The 17,861-nt window shown below is 30.6% G+C and overlaps 2 long non-coding RNA genes across 3 annotated transcripts in view; both read left to right on the plus strand.

The window, feature by feature from the left end:
• LOC139906841 (uncharacterized) overlaps nt 1–17,861 on the plus strand; it is a 285,448-nt gene that overhangs the window by 160,641 nt on the left and 106,946 nt on the right. The window lies entirely within an intron of this gene.
• LOC121127192 (uncharacterized) lies at nt 11,315–12,556 on the plus strand. The gene is made up of 3 exons (XR_005867630.2): nt 11,315–11,623; nt 11,680–11,893; nt 11,955–12,556. It is a non-coding gene; the product is annotated as an uncharacterized lncRNA (long non-coding RNA).

Genomic DNA, 17,861 nt, shown 5'->3' on the forward strand with positions numbered 1-17,861 from the left:
AAAAAGGACAAATTTCCTTGTTACTTGTAAGAACAAGTGAGTGTGAGTTTTTCATGAGTAGGGACGGAATTAAAATTTCCTCACGGTGCGTGTAAAAAAAAAATCAATTGTAATCATGAAGAATATGTTTTTCTTTTTTCTTTCCGTTGTTAAATTACTCCAATTAGTTAGAGATAGTCATTCTTATTCTGTGTCGTAATTATGATATTAAATAATACCGTTCTTATAAAGAATAAAATAATAAATAAGAGTCAATGGAGACGGTAGCATTTAGGACTACTAACCCTCATCTTAGAACTATCCATCAATATAATAATGAAAATATGCTAACATGAACAGGCGAACTGAAAAGATTGATGGGTAAAATTTCTGATTAAGTTCTTTATGCAGGATACTTCCTTGACTCCTGCTGCTAATTTCTAATAACTAGGTCTGACTATCCTCTTTTTATAGGAATTTTGTTATGTGAAATGGAGGAAAAATAATGATAAAAAAATCAATACCCTGCTTGTTGATGACAAGGCGTTTGAAGAACCTGAATATAAATGACAAATAAATCAACAAAAAGTAATTTACAAGAACTTCGTTTACTTTGTGGTGACGGAAGTGGTTTCAGTACAGGTTGAGAACAATCTCCATATATACCAACAAGTCGAAAAAAGAACCTGTCAATGTGTTTTCCTTAAAGAAGCTGCAGAAACTCGATTCCTCTTATCTTATTATTGTGATCGATGGACACCTCCAACATCAATGGTGTAGAATATATTCGCCTATAGTTTTGGAATATGTCTCAAGGCGTCGGATTTACTCATTTATCTTATAATGAGCCAGGGGAAAATATTTCAAAGTTGAATTGATAATTTCAAAGACTCTTATGATAATGTATGCCTGAAGATCAAAAAGGCCTCTTTTCCTATAGGTCTTAAGAATATAGTACACGGACTCATTTTTAACTATATTACATTTTTTATTTATTATATAAAGACGATTTTCCCCACATTTGAAAATTCATAAATCCTCCTTTAATCTTTAAAGTGATATTTAATAACTTAAGAAAACTCCACTCTTTTACTCATTTTGTGTAATTTTTTACATTGTACATTCCTATGCATATGTTCGTTTGCAGAATGTGAATAAAAAGTAATAAAAATAATGCTATTGTGATTTAAAATGTGTCTCATTGATAAGTTAAAATATCATCATAAATAAAAAGCGCGAAAAATTATAACATGGCATTCTCTCTCCCCCAAACATGAACCACTATAAATTACAAATATTCTTTATTTCTGGTAGGAAAAGTTTTTGAGATTTGAAGATTATAATATACATTGTCTTAAAAATAAATTGCCTTTACACGCATGGTAGATGTGGTAAATCATTTTATGTGTAAAAGATGCGGTCCTATGCCACTTCATGTGCTAGGATATGGAATTAAAATGTTATTATTATTCAAGCCGAGGAAAATATGATTATTGAAAGATACTCATATGTACTTCAGTGATTTGTGCATGAAAATTGATAGTGAAATATTTCTAAATGGTGTGCAATATAAAAGGAAAAAAATACTTTTATGCAATTTTATTACATATTGGAAACGTCTGCAGACTTTATTGAGATTGATTCACTGCCAACGTTAAACTAGATTTGTATTTTTTTATATATCTGAAGAATTACACTGTATGTTCCATGCTTGTCCAACACATCACGGCAAAAAGAATAATTATTTAGGTAAGCAATCATCAAAATAATATTGCATATATAAAAGATACTCATTTTCTTATACCTAAAATATTTTTATATGGTTAAAATAATGGAAGGATGAGAGTTTGTAAAAAGATAAGTATGATTGTAGAAACATTACATTTAATATAGGATACAGAATGAATAAAAACCCTTAAAATCATGGAAGAGCTTTTTACATCAGTTTTATTCATCATACTTCAATTTAATGATTGTCTTCATGATGAATAATGTCTCTGAACGATAATAATCTCGAATTATTATAATTTCAAATATTTCTGAAAACGGACGACCTAAAGAAAAACTGAGATCAGTTTTGGATTTTGCGCTGAAAGATAAATTATATTCCTGGCTTAATTTCATTGGTGAAAATTTGGTGTTCCTTTAATCAATGAGTTCTACTAGGGCCAAGGGCCAATCACTTAACCTCATATAAGGGGATGTGTATTTTTTTATGGTAAAAAATCAAATGGCAAGGCATAATTGACTTTGGACAATATTACTCCATATTTATTTCAACTGCCTCAGAAAATTTATGTGAAGTCATGGACTATAATTTATATATCTTCAGTTCAAAAAAACAATTTTTTAACTGAAATAAAAATTTTTTTGATTACAAAATCTTTCATTGTGTAAGTGCTTCAATCTGAGTGTGATACAGATATTACCTTTAACATTTTTCTAGAAGTCAATTACAAAACAATTACCAAAACTAAAGTTTAGATGAACATTTTATCGGTTAAAGTTAGGAGTAATTTCTCTTTTTTTTTTTGCAAAGGATGTAAAATATATTTAACGTAAATTTTTGTAGAAAATCAAGAAAGAAAGACAGGACGGAAGGGTTGAATGATGACTACTTGATTAATAATATTAATATTATAGTAGACAATATTGTGTGCGTGCCATTTTCATGTTTTCACTGAAAATTATGAATTAGTTATCCATCATTCTATATCGAAATTACATGTTTCATCAGTCTTAGCTGCAAATCGATCATGAGATAGGAATTTTTCTATTGTGTTTCCATCTTGATCTAGTATTTCATTTACAAATCTCTCCATCCAGTACTAAGGAGGCTGGTCACTTGACCCTCCAGAAGAGGAATGATAAATCTTCGCTTATTTAGTTCTTCTATATTATTTGCTTTTAGTGCGCGTAGAATTGTGATTTCCATCGTGGAAATGATGAAGATAATTTGCATTATTCTTCACTTGATTGAGACCCATGAAATTTCTGGACATGCTTGAGTATCACAATCCGGTTACATTCTCCTTTAAGATTTATAGCTTCATTATAACTTTCTTTGGTCACAGGAAGAAATGAAATCATGTTAAGAGCCTTACCTTAGTAAGGGGATCTTCAATATGTAAACTTTGTAATTTTCTTGATATTTTAGTTATCAACATTTTCCAGAAACTTTTCCATTCATAATGCAAAATTAATCAATTTCCTGTCAAACTTCGGTAATTCCAGTTGTGGTAGACGTAACATGGGGATAGTGTTATCAGATTATACTCTAGGGTCATCTCTGGGTGGAAAACAACACTTTTTAATTTCTCAAAGCTCTGTTTTTTTTGTAACTCTGGATTTTATTGGAGTTGTTATTTGTAAAGATCTTCATTGCAATCAATGTCAAAGTTGTTGTAGTATTTCATTAATTGTTCCATTTCTGAAGAAACACGTTCATACAACTCTTGGATTCTCTCTAAATCAGGAGAAACATCCTTTAACTCATCATTAAGTTTTTGAAGTGACTCTTCGAAATATCCCTTATGCTCTTGACGCAGTGTGATAATTAGTTTAAACAGTGCCATCTTATAAATTTAAACAACGTATTTCAAACATAGTACCTCCATGTTTTGTTAAACAAACGCAAAAGATTTTAGATGATACTGTACCTATTGCCAATTGTAAATTCATCCCATTTCTTACAATCTGGCTCCAAGGACCATGAATATAACCTTATGTCTCAAAAAAGAATAATAATACTACAAATTTACACTTTTCATAGGGATTTTCAGTACACATTACTTTGATTTAATTCAAATACCACAGTGTATCATTTGAATCAAGTAGTATACAGGTAATACAGGTGTTAATACTTTTTTATCTATCCATAAAGTCATTTGATAGAGTTTCATCCAGATTTATAGAAAATTTATCCATTTTGTGTACTACAAATATCAACTTTGAGCCCCCAAAACGCTGTCTCCTTGAATTAGGATAGAATATATGACGTTATTGAAAACGATTTATAAAAGTTGATATTATCAAGTACTCGAAGTGGATCTTTCAACTGTCTACTCTGAGTAAGTTGAAGAAGTTAACCAAAAATTTTGTACTTTATGTCAAGGGTTTCTTCTCCCATATTACTTATATACTTCCAAATTTATCAGCATAACAATTAGTTACAATTTCACCAGAATATATCCATCCATCAAAGCAGAGCACCCATCCAAGATTTTACTCAGAAAAGAGATTTATCCTTGTTAATTGACTTTAAAATAGAATAGTTTGAGTTATACTGGTCCATATATCCTTACTTCATACGCCTGAGGCACAATATCAGTCGTTGCAGAGGTTAAGGATAAGGAATATCACAATCATCATGTTTTTCTTTCATAGGAGGACTATTTGACTGATTTTTTAAAGAAATAACTCCAAAGTATATCTGCCTACAGTTTCCAGGAGTAATCATTATGGTTTCATTCACAGCAACGCATTTTCCATACTTTCATTTGACTTCTTGATAGACAAGAAGCATTATAACTTTAGAATATTATATTGTGTAACTAATAAGTAATGCCTATTATACACTGTAAATCCGAGATAATAGTATTATCTTGTGTTTTCTATATATTATAGTGCATTAAGCAAGTTAAAGACTTTATTTATCTATATATATGTAAAGGTATATCAATATAATTTTGTGTTTGAATGCACGTTCTACCATAAGGAAAGCAGAGTTCCAGCATGTTTCTAACCAAGGAACTAATTTTTAGTTATCCCTGTTTTCTTCTTCCAATATTTTTTCTTATTTCAAAGATTTTGAAATACTATTTTTAATAGCAATAATGATTTTCTTCTATAAAATGAAACTATTCTGATCATATTAAAAGGATGAGAAAATCTGTACAAATAGCAAAGATCATCAAGAAATTTATTGAATTAAGAAGATTAAATTAATAAATACTGAGACACATCTAGTCATATTCAAGTCTGAAATGAAATTTTAAATACTTTCAATATTTGAAATATTAGGAAAAAAACTTTTATTTATTTATCTTCCAGATGAAAAAAATAGTACATTTAGTAACAAAGTAATAGTTATTCTGTTTTCAAATTTCCAATAGGTATTTTTTTAATATATCTTAGATCATATGAAAGATTAATTCTACCTAACAGTGACAAAAATTATTACTTAATACAATATTACGTAGACCCGCTTCAGAATTGTCTAAAAAATAAAATTCTTATAAATACTTCTGGTAATTAATCAATAGTCAATATAGAGTACTTTTGCAAGTTATAAAATAACTGTGAAAATCAAGCATTTTTCATAAAAAAATAATTATGAACATTGTTGGTAAAAAGTTAAAAGTTTAAATATCCTGAAGCAAAGTTAATGTTTGGGATAAGGGGAGTTCTGTTGTCAAAAGAAGGGCATTTGCATATAAATAGATTTCAGAGTTAAACGTATGAAATGAACTATTTATTGATTTAGCCAGAAGTTTTCTTTTGTTATCACACTAAAATAGTGTTAAAACTCTCTAAATGATGCATCGGAGTCTTTCTTGTGACAATTAGTTATAGTAAATCTTGTTCTGACGCTCCACGCTTCAACAAATTTATAAAAGTAGATGTCAGGCCATTATTTAATATTAACAACTCTTTAATTTTAAAGCCTCAACAAGTTGACGCTTTAAAAGTGAATATATGTCATTTTTTAATACCTTTCAGAGGTGAAAATATTTATTGACTATGCCTTTCTAGGCATACCAATCCATAAATTGTTTTCCATTTTTAATAATTGGAAGAGATTTAAATTTGTGAGATGCCTTATTTATTACTTCTACTAAATCCTGAACACAATCTATTTTCTACTGCTTACTTAAATAAATACGAAATTACCACAAAATTTATATCGGCAGAAAATTTGAATTATTTCTACAAAGAAATGAATCGAGGTTTCCTCGAATTTTCTCCATATAATCATTAAAGCCATGAATCCCATTATATAGTAGTTTTTATTTTGCCCACTATAAAATAAATTATCCCATTGAATTTCTAGTTGAGAAGATTCTTGTAATTTGATAACTCACGATATACAATTAACGCGACACAGTTTGGACCCTTATTTCAAGTATCCTAAAATTTATGAACATAAATATTTTATATCAATTAATATATCATATGAAGAATCTATACCTGTTCTGCCTCATCAGATATGTAAGTATTAAAAATATAGGCTCCTTCATTTATCATATAAAATGTACAGAAGTAACTTGAAATGCAAAGTATATCAATTACGCATATTTGGACTTATGTGTGTCTTCCACCAAACTTTTTCCTTTTTTGCCAATGTTGATGGAGCACAACGTCACTATTAAATTAATTGATTAAGTTAAACGTATAATTATAAAGTGACTAAAATGCTTTTCAGTTTTTAAACAAACTTAACAAATTTTTAGATACAATTTCTAAAAACGTTGAATTTGTTAGTTAAAGATTTATGTTCCGATATGAAGAGCCAAATTCATTCTGCAAGGACATGAAATGATTTTTTAACTAAATATATTAAAATAATGTAAAGCCATATAGGTTTATTAAACTAAAGGTCTTTAATATCATACATAGAACAATCTAATTGGAAAGTCAAATATATATAAAATAAATTATTATAAATGTAAAAGTTAGGTACTGTTTCTTCATCTTTTCAATATATTTCTTGAAATGATAACTGTAGTGATGGTTATGTAACCAACTTAGGAGTTGAGGATTGTGTCACACAGATGCACTATGAAATCCCAAGAGTTCTAAAATTGAACTTCTTATCTTTTGATATAATCATGGATATATAAGCTGAACATAGCTCCAAACTTTACCATACATTATTATATGAATTAAATTGTGGAATAATAAAAACATAATAGTAGTGTTATCCAATTTATACAATGGCCTGAAACTTCAGTCTACCAATTTTATACTAACCTAGTGGAAATATTAAATATGTAATATAAGATTGGTGCACTAACTCCCAATCTATGCCGGGTTAAGATTACTGTAGGCCTAAGTCTGTTTACTAGACAAAGGCCTAATTTAGCAAACCAGGCTACGAAAAGTAATAAAAACACATCCTTGAAAAATTGAAATTATATACTGCAAAATAATATAAAAACATGTATTAAATGTAACTAAGTGTCATTGACTCATATTGTATCAGAATGTATATTTAAAATTTTATTTTACTAGCCTTACAGCTAACAAACGTATGCATGATATGATCGACATTCAAACCTCTAACAATATCACTCTCTATGCTTAGAAGTGATAGCGCAGAGAGGGATATATCTGATATTGTTGAACGTAGATAGTTCTTAACCCGTTTAAGTACGGAAAAAGATCGTTTTCCACTATAATTGGTGACCATGACAGTCAAAAACAAGCGTATAGCTATTTCAATATTATTATCAGTATTTGTCCAAATGTATAACGTTATTTTTAAATACCATAATACCTAATCTGAGATTAGACGATTGCCAAATGACAGTATCACAATCAAAAAAATTATTACAAAATATATGAAGTCTTTATTAATAACGACAGATGTCTAAATTCAAAAAATAAAGATATATACTTTACCTAAATGAATAAATTATTCGTTGGAGAAAATAATTAACACATGCTTTTATAATATTCTACTGATATATTTATTCTGTGTAACTCTGGATTGTCTCAATATTATTAAGTAATAATCATATTAATACATATTTAATTATTGAGTTTCAATTTAACTAAGCAATAAATCGTAGAATTTGCCGTAAAAAATGGCCCTTCTATGATAGATTTCGTAATGACGTGCTCTTTTTCATTTATTAATCATTTTTAAATCAGTTGGAAAGTCGTTAAATGTGATTATTCTGTGACCTAAAAAAGTTATAATTAGAGTTGAATATTTTGAAGTTTGAAAATTTGAATTTATAATAACTCTAAAAGTAGTAACGGAAATCAGTGGATCTTCTTTTATGTTATGGAAATGAAAGAATAGCTTATGGAATAAACAATTAAAACGAAGTTTAAGCAAGGGAGAAAGAATCAGAATGCTATCAGAATCAGAATGATGATGCTGTGAGTAGAAGAGCCCATCATCAAGTAATGCAATTGAAGATTTGAAAGAGCTAAATGAAATGGATTTCAAATTTATGGAAGCTATTATAACTCGGCGTAGAAAGAAAATGCTTGATTAAAAAGAATCAAGATGATAGAGAAATAAGCGACTGAAGTAAATATTAGGGGGGAAATTTATAAGATTCAACAGATAAATTTACAAAACTAAAATTTTATAAAAATACTTGATGATAAATGCATTAATCATATTAGGTGTTAGTCAATAATAATAATAAAAAAACGAAAATATTAAAGCATTTCAAACAATGGAAAAAGTAGAATATATTAATAGAGAGAAAATAATCTTCATATCAATTATGTTTAATTGAAGGTAAAATATATATAAGAGATGAAGCAAATTTTATTATAAGAATTTGTGTTCTTGTAAAAAGGAACGGTTGTTCTAACCATAAATATGCATCCCTTATTAGCACATCCTGGGATGACAAAGTTAAATTGTTATCCAACGCGTATTTCTATTGGCAAAAAAGTATATAAATAATGTGGATGAAAATGAATTTTTGAGGTCTGTGTTTATGGAAATAAATAAAAAAAACATGTATAAGATAGAATGGGATTAACCCATACGGCAATTAATGAAGAATTATAGAATTCTACATGGTTAGGGTGGTCTCGATATGCAACGGCTGTAAAAGTGATTTCAGGTATTTACAAACAATGTCCTAAGGTGTTCCCTTTTTTGAGAGAACTAATGCTAGAAAACATAGTTAAAATTGTACTGATTGAATAATTCCCAAGGTATGAATGGACATGAAGGTAATAACAGACGGAGGAACACATTTTGTAAGTGAATTTAAGCCATGAATTGGGAGCAAGGCCGGATGAATCATTAGGCTACTAAGGAAAAAGGCTCCTGGAAAAAGTCGGCTCTCAATTTTTTTATCTTTCACTTGAACATTGCGCTAGCCCTTTTAATTCGCATTTCGACATCTGTTTGCACTACATGTTATGTTATTGTCACTTGTCAGTGACGACTGACAATACAACATACAAGCACATGACCCACCCACACATTACTCGCTCGCACTGCATGTTATTGGCAGGAACGAAACAAAGTGTTACTTCATTCTAGATTGAAATGAAGTTTAGTATACTTGGACAAGCTGTTACATTTTGTAGAGGATGTACATACTTGTAGTGGCTGTTGCATGCTTGTAGAGCAGAGGGTATTGCATTTTACTGAGAGAAACAGAGAGTATTATTAATATTTGCATTTAACATTACATGTAACAGAGAGAAAAAAATTATTATAAATATATTTTTATATTTATTTTTGAGTGTGGTACCCTACATACATTGCTGCGCCAATTACAGTATGTCAAAGAAAACCAGTGAAGGATAAAAATTAAAAAATCCTGAAGAAAAAAGGAAAAGAGAAGGCTGAAGCAAACTCCAAGACTATTTATTTACTTTTCGTCAAAACAGCCAGAGCCAGATTTATCTTCATTATCTTATACAACTCCAGTAGTGCCAAATAAATCAGGTGCAGTGGTTTCTTGTACGTCAGAGACTAAAACTGGACAGCTAAGTGAGCGTCTGGAACATCATTGTGATGCATTAAATGAGAGTGCAAACACTTCAAAAATACTTACTGAAGATACTAAAATTGATGTTGTTGTACATACTGAGACAGAAATACAGATGAAAGATTTATATCTTACTGGTGTGAAAAAGGCCCTGAACAATGCCAGAACTAGGAATTTGATTTCACAGCTACAAAATGTATGTATTCAAAACAAAGTCGTTATCTTTCAAAAACAATTTTGGAGTATGAAAACCAAAAAAGAAAATTGGTAAACGAGAATGGCTTCAGCATTCACACAGTACACACAAGGGTTACTGTTTCTATTGGTGTATGTTCACGGATAAGAAATCAGGACAATTCTGTACAGGTTTTAATGAATGGAAAAATCCTTTTTATATCAGTCAACATGCAAAAAGCATTCAACGTATCACTGCTGTAAGTATTTTTCATTCAACAAGGAATTTATCTGAATGAATTTATGCTCAATAAGAATCACAGTTTTTGAAAATTTGGGATTATAAAAAAAAGGTTATAGAACGTGTGGTTGAAATAGAGGTCTAAAGACAAAATTATTTTTAAGTAAATTTTATAAAACTAATGGATTCCAAAAATCGAATTTGTCTTTGAGTGAAGATTCCAAAACGGATCTCAGTTTTTTTCTCAATTCTCTGAATTCTGAAATATCTGGATTATTGTAATTCGAGACTAGTATCGTTATGAGTAACTTTTTAACCTTAAAACAATATCATAAATAAAACCAGGATAATTAATACATATGCAAAAGGGTTTTTTACGATTATAAAGTGTTTAAATTTATTATTTACGGGTCAACAAATTAGGCTGATAGAAGAAATAGTGTATCAGGATTTACAAATAAAACAAAAGTATTATCGTGTATCTAAATCTGTGTTCAACAACGAAACCCATCCCTTATTCTGATGAAATTCCGGTATGAAAATATGAATCTCCTGTAGATAATCAATGATACTTTGAAGAAAGAAGTGATCCAGAATGTGAAGTTTTAGAAGATCTGTTCACCCTAATTAATTCAACCAGCAAGTGTTAAATGATTTGATTTGTAGTTTAAAATGAGGAAAAAAGTATCTGAGCTCCTATCTTAACGGTTGAGTGAGAAAAAATTACTAAAACCAGAAGTTAATGTCAACACTATCAAAAACGAGAAAGTAATTTCCTGGAATACTTTCAAAGGTATTAGGGCCTTGTTTATTTCCACAACCTTTCTGGCTTGTTTAATAAATTAGGACTTCCGTCTTACTATAATGTCTTTATTAGAGGGAGATGTTGTACAACAATTATTAATAAACGATTATTAGAGCACCTTCGACTGTTCTACTTCCCCTTTTCTCGTTTGGGCGGAACGTTGATTAATTAATACTAAGTGGACTGTAATATTTTCTATCAGAGAATTATATTCTATTGTTATACACGGAAGTCTCAATACACACTGATAAATACTCGCTAATGCAATAGGAGTGAAGAGAATACCTTTCAATGTTCCTCCAATCACAATCCAGTGTTGTCTTACATATATATATATACAAATAAACCCTACCCTACAAAACACTCACTCGTTTATGAGTGAACAACGATGAATAAAAATTTAAGAAAGAACAAAGAGAATACACAACAACCATTTTCCTTTTCTTATCTCAAAAAGTAATTTATTAGAGCAAACACGCCCATCCTTACTTATTGATTCCTTTGACTATATTTAAAAAGATAGATAATAGGAAGAGTCAATTTTACTGCGAAATGTTCATAATCTTTCTAGGTGCGAGACACTTCTAAGGTATTAATTGATTCATATTTCTTATTACTCTAGGTCCAAACCATTATACTATTCTCTCCGAGATGAGTTTGCATTCTACCGATTCTGAGTAACCATGCACCGCGGCGATGAAAAATGAAAAGCTGATTTGGCGTAAAAACGTATACACTATAATTTCTTGATTCTACAATTTTAATTTTTTTTGATTGTATTAAAGACACTCAAACCCATTGACGATCTTCCACGTCGTGGCGAAGAATATGAAGCTAAGTCTCAGTTTCTCAAGAGGATCCCTTTTCTCTAGCGTATTGCAGCAAGGATCGAAGAATAGTGCCTGATTTCACTCAAATCTATGAAGAAAATGAAACAGAAGGCTTATTCTTATTAACTTTTTAGCATTGTTGTCATCAATTCTATTATTCAATCCAAGGGTAAATGTAGTATATCCATATTTAATTTAATTACTAATTTCTTTTGACTATCATTTGATAGGATGCATATTAATTATGATAAGCCTTCTTCATCGATTAGAAGATACACAATAGTGGCCCCGTGGCGAACGTGGAGAATAAAATCTAACAAAAGATCGTGTAACTTCCTCACTCCCGGCATTAAACAATATGTGATAGAGGGGGTAATAATTACACATAGTGATCATGAATAATTACTTGTAAACATTCTTTCATTTTCCTTCCACTCAACATTCTTTTTTATTCTTTGTGAAGATTTAACTAAATCTTAATAATTTTTTTTTTTTTACTTCATACATAAACCTTTTATAACAAAAGGGGGGTTAATTTTTTTCTCTTTAACTTTTTTAGTAAAACGGATTTTTATTACCATCTGCAACTTTTGAGGGTCAGAATGCTTGAGAGCTCAATTTTGGGCTCTCGTGATACCCCATAATGTACATAACCTAAAGATACATATCTGTTGATGCTATATTTTATTAGTTTGTTTATTTTGATTCTAAATATATAATAAGATAAAATAAATAGCATAATCCAGAATAATTTATTATTAAAAAATTGTTTCATCAAATGATGAAAATGTTTAAATTACATTTGAATCAATTAAAGACTTTCAACTTTTTCTTTCTGTATATCTTTTTTATAATTTCTTTAATTCTAGAAGGTTATAAATGCCTTGCTTGGAGTCATTCTTTGACATCTCTCTCCTGCTAGCCTCCTCATTCCTAATTGCTGCTCCATCTCTATTTTCTTTTGATAAATACTTTAAAAAAGACACTTTTAAAAACCCTTTAACAACTTTTTGTGTGGTTTGACCATTTCAATATTCTCCTTGATGTTTGGTAACATCTCTTAAAGGAGAAACTTAAAATTAATCTTTGAAAATTTATAATGTATTTCATTTTCTTTCATAATTAATTAAGTATTAGGATTGGTGATTGAACGGAAAATTGAACAGTATTCACGCTTTCTGTTCATTTTTGAACGAATGAAAGGGGAAAAAATGAACGGCGTTCATTTTGTAGTTAATTTTTATGGTTTCTAATTACTATTTATTATCTTGAAAGTATTGAGCATAGTTACCACGATAAATCAACAGGAATGACTCTCATTCCTATTCTATAATAATAATAAAAAGGAGTTTAGTCTATCTATCCATTTGTTTGTTTATTTGTCAGGGGAAACTCATTTTTAACAAAGAGGGTACATTGCTAAAACAGATACAAGCCTGATAAGTGTCCAAGCATATGTGCTCAACTTTTTTTTTTATCTAAAGTCCATTCATAATTTGTTTTTACCTTTTTTTAATGAGCTTAAGCTAATACCCTCGTTGTTAAATTTGAGCTTCCCCTCACAAACAAACAAACAGATGAATAAATAGGCTGAAAACTTTTTTTTTTATTAATATAGAATAGGAATGAGAGTCATTTACGTAAATTCATCATGGGAACCAATACTTTCAAGAAAATTGAAGATTTGGGCGTAGTTAAATGGATCAAACAATTGAGTAAAGTGTGAAGCACCACAAGAAATAATTTTTTTATTAATAATTCAGCTGAGAAGAAAAACTTAAATTAGCAAGAGATCAGAAGTGATTGAGACTATACCGCAGCCCCCATTCCAAAGATTTTCATGGACAACGTCTAAAAAATAGGCTTATATGAGTCAAACTACAACCTCAGAATTGTTTTTGGCCGGTCACACTAACAATGTGTGCAATAAAAGTAGAAAATCCAGTGTATTTGATCACTTTTAAGACATATTAATGCAAGAAATGTCTTCCGTAAGAAGAGTCGAGTGAAAGATATCCCGGAATGGGACATTTATCCAAAGATTCAGAGTCAGTAGATCAGTTTGAAATCGATGTGAACAATGAACAAGTGGTTGTTGACTATGCAATTTACAACCAAACACACATATTTTAGATGATAAAGATCAAGTAATTCCAAAAAAGAATAATGATATTGAACGAATGTTATACAATTTTGGGTTGTATTTTCAGTATACAGATTAATCCAATTCAGAGGCTAGCTCGGAGAAAAAGAGTTTCCTGAAAGCCCGAAGAATTTCAGACATTTTGTGGAATATTCAAGCCGGCATTGAGGCATTAGATAGCAGAAATACATATGGAGCAGTGATTACTAGGTATACACTTTTCCAATACAGGTGGACAGCTGGTCCCTAAGGAGGTCAAAACCTATCACTGCCACTATCCTGACTATTAAGGGGTCCTTCTAATAGTCTATGATACACCCCAGCCTACGGGCTGTGCAAGTGAATCACAGTTCCAAAAGGTGGAAGTTTACTATAATACACTCCAACCCTTGGGTCGTTTAAACAGTCTGGTGCTCCAAAAGGGGGGCCATTAGGCACCGCAATTGCTTCATTGAACATTAAAAACCCCTTCTAATAGTCTATAATAGATCTGACCCCACGGCTTGTGCAAGTGAACTTTTGCATGGAAAATCCCATTACTTTCAGTAATCATATGAGAGAGTCAATTGAGACATTCAGGATATTTTTATGATGTGGCAGAGTGACAAATAATTTCTTCAGTGTGTCAAGAATCACTGCTTTTACTCTGAAATGGGCGAACTCCATACAATGCAATTTATGGTCATCCGATAAAAGTCGAACTTGAGGGCTTACATTTTTCTAAAGAGTGTGATATAACGACAGAGTAGCAGGCATTAGAGATGTGCGGAAATATAGGGCAAGAAAGGCCCCAAGTAGATGCCATAGAGAACACATCGATTGATTCCAAGAAATGTGTAATACAATATGTTTCCAGAGAACACATTTTTTCAATCTGTGGCCTTAAATGCCACATTTCAGAAACTTTCTGGGATGCAATGGGGTAACTAAAGATGCTTTGATATATCTAAAGTGTTCACATTGCCAATCTGCGCAGGAAAGACAAGAACAACAGAGAGGAGCTAATCACAAGCAAGAAGAACGAGCAAACAGAATAATGGAACTCTCCTCATGGTAGTTAAAAGAGGCTGAGGTAAGACATTACGTCAAAGTCCTTCTTCGAAGTATCAACCTCGGAAAAGGCAGATCCCCACAACGTCTCAACTGTTGTGATCCATGTAGCAGAGGACGGATATTATAGACTAGGTACAAAAATGGTGCCTTAAACCAGCTCAATATAAGAAACCAGTTTGATCCTCGCCATGAGTCATTCCTCAGTGTTGATGAAGTTCCCAATGAGAAGAAAGTTACATTGTGACTGACTACATCAATTCTGTCGGAAAGAAATAGACAAGGCTTTTAGCGGGGCAATTGGACACCCCCCAAAGAATTAAGTTGATCTGCAAAGAAAGGGACACATCTGTAATAGCAAATGCCATAATAGCACAACATGCTACAAAAGCGGTTTATTTGGTTAATATGTTGATGTTTTGGATATTTTATCTAAAAATATTTAGGTAAAAAATGAAGTATTGTCAGGTTTGTTCAGAAAGACAATTTTTTGAAATAATTACATTTGATGTTGAAAAATATTTTAAAAGAAGTTTTTTGTTTTTGTCTATTTTCAAGAAACTGCTAAAATTTATATGAAATATACAACGATGTAATTCGAATATTATTAAATAAGATCCACAATTTTAATATAAATTTTTATTAGATCATTACTTGTTGCTGTTGTTATGCTAATATACCCACATTTTATCACGTTTACTCCAAATTCCTCAACTTTCTGGCTTACATTTTAGTATTTTAAAACGCCTGAACCCACTTGTTTCAGAAAAGCCGCATGACGGTCAGAAACGAACACCCAAATTTTCTCGTACCTTTAAAAACCCCTCAAAGTATAATACCTAAAAAAGATAAAGTCCTTGAGTTGTGTGAATAACGAGGGTCCTTGATGTTCAGGGAAGCGGTGGCAGTGGGTAATGACCGTGATTGGAAGGTACTCCCTGGGAAGTTTCGCCCTGCCGAAAATTCGCCCTCATACATACATCTTCCTTTACTTCAACTTGAATTGCTTTGTTTTAATAATGAAATTGTGGCATTTGAGTAATTAATATGAAATCATTGTTGTTTCTTATTATAATGAATTCGAACCGGTTTTTTTACTGGTGTACTTAACTTGAGGGAAAAGAGGAAGCAGAAACCTAAATAAATAATTTTGAATTAACATAAACATAGTAAGTGTTGCAACAGGAGGATTTACATGTTTTTAGTCTTTTACTCAAGAAGTTTAACATAACTTCTAAGATATACTGTGAGTATTTGTTAGACTTTATTGCTTGTTAATAACTTTTTGGCATGAAAGGTTAAAATTAAATAGTATGAGACTTGCAACGATCAGAATCCCTTTTACATATCCCTGGTAAGAAATATACAATATTCAATTTATATTATTTTGAAGCTAAATCAAGGTACCTTTTTCAGCTTGTTTAGTCATCATATGTAAAGGCGGATTAATATCAGGATCGACTTTAGCCCTAAGCTTCCAGTGGCCATTGAATAACAGACACGTTTTTGAGTATACCGCAAGGGGTTTTATATAGTAATATATGCTCGGGCTTGGGAAAACTACATAAACCTGTCAAGGAGAGGAAGAAAAGGGTTTTTAGGATATTAACCAGAATTACTCATTCTATTCACAGCTGGGATGAATAATATATCGTTAGAACATAATATAAATATAAAATCGTATATTTTATGTTTTTTGTTTTTTGCATAATCTTTCAAAATGAACTATCAGTAAAGTATCGAAAGAACAAGAATCATGGAACCCCTCTTTACTATAATGGGAGTTTCATTTTCCATAATAATATGAACTCGACCTCTACAACCATCTCGCTTGCATTTCCAATACGTCTTGTTAGATGTTTTATAAGCTACTCTATAAATGTGGTTGTAGTCATACACAAGCTTTAGACCGTCTCTACTCGTTTTTATAAGGTATATCATATCTCTTACTCCACTATAAACAGGAACTATCCTGATTGTTCGGTTATCATTAATAATGTATTTGAAATGTACTCCACTTTAGGGTGGTTCCTGTACAACATATGTGTAACTTATAGTCAATAGCAATACATAACAAATATTGAATTTGAGAGCTCTCAAGCAAATAATTACCTACCTTAAATTGAAGTACTTTACACAGTTACAATTTTACTATACCAATTAAATAATTGGCTGAATAGTGGAAAAGCCTCCCTAAATAGCTGAATCCATTACTACCGAAAATATAAAAGTAAAGAAAACCCATATTTTGATTGCGGATTTCAAATATATCTTAATAACATCAGACGTAACGTCAGTTATACAATAAGCAAGTCAAAATGCTCCAAAAATTGATATGAAGATGATGAGGAAAATGAAGAAATTTTAATAATAGTTGATGTATGAAAAGATAATAACTATAAATATAAACAGGAGACCCAATAATACCATTCCTCCAATCTCAATGTTTTTCAGGCATAATGTTTATAAAAATATTGATGTAAATTTTTGGCATAATATTAGACAAAAGAACAAGTGCTCCTACTAATTGTTTGCGAGACCTATTTAGGGTATTAATGTAGCTATCATCAAACAACGGTTCAACCATATTTCCTCTTCTCCAGAGCCCTATAAGAAGAGTTATGTCGAAAGATTTCAGTGTCCACTTGTGACATATATCAAACGGCCCAAAAAAAAACTTAATACAATAAATGACGAATAAAAAATAATTTTATTGAGCTTAATTATTATGAAAAAATGGAATAATTACTTTAATAATAATTTATTTAATTTACTTAATTTTGCATACACATTCTTTTTTCCAAAAGTAGAAGAAGCTATTTCTTTGATAATCGCAGTTTGCATTCGTAAATGTATGTGCATTCTTATAACAACATAGTCAGAAATAGCAAAACCTAAAATATTATGACATTTGGCAACATTTATAGACAACTTAATTAATGAA

The sequence above is a fragment of the Lepeophtheirus salmonis genome, chromosome 12 (genome assembly GCF_016086655.4).
Source record: "Lepeophtheirus salmonis chromosome 12, UVic_Lsal_1.4, whole genome shotgun sequence".
Classification (NCBI taxonomy): domain Eukaryota; kingdom Metazoa; phylum Arthropoda; class Copepoda; order Siphonostomatoida; family Caligidae; genus Lepeophtheirus; species Lepeophtheirus salmonis.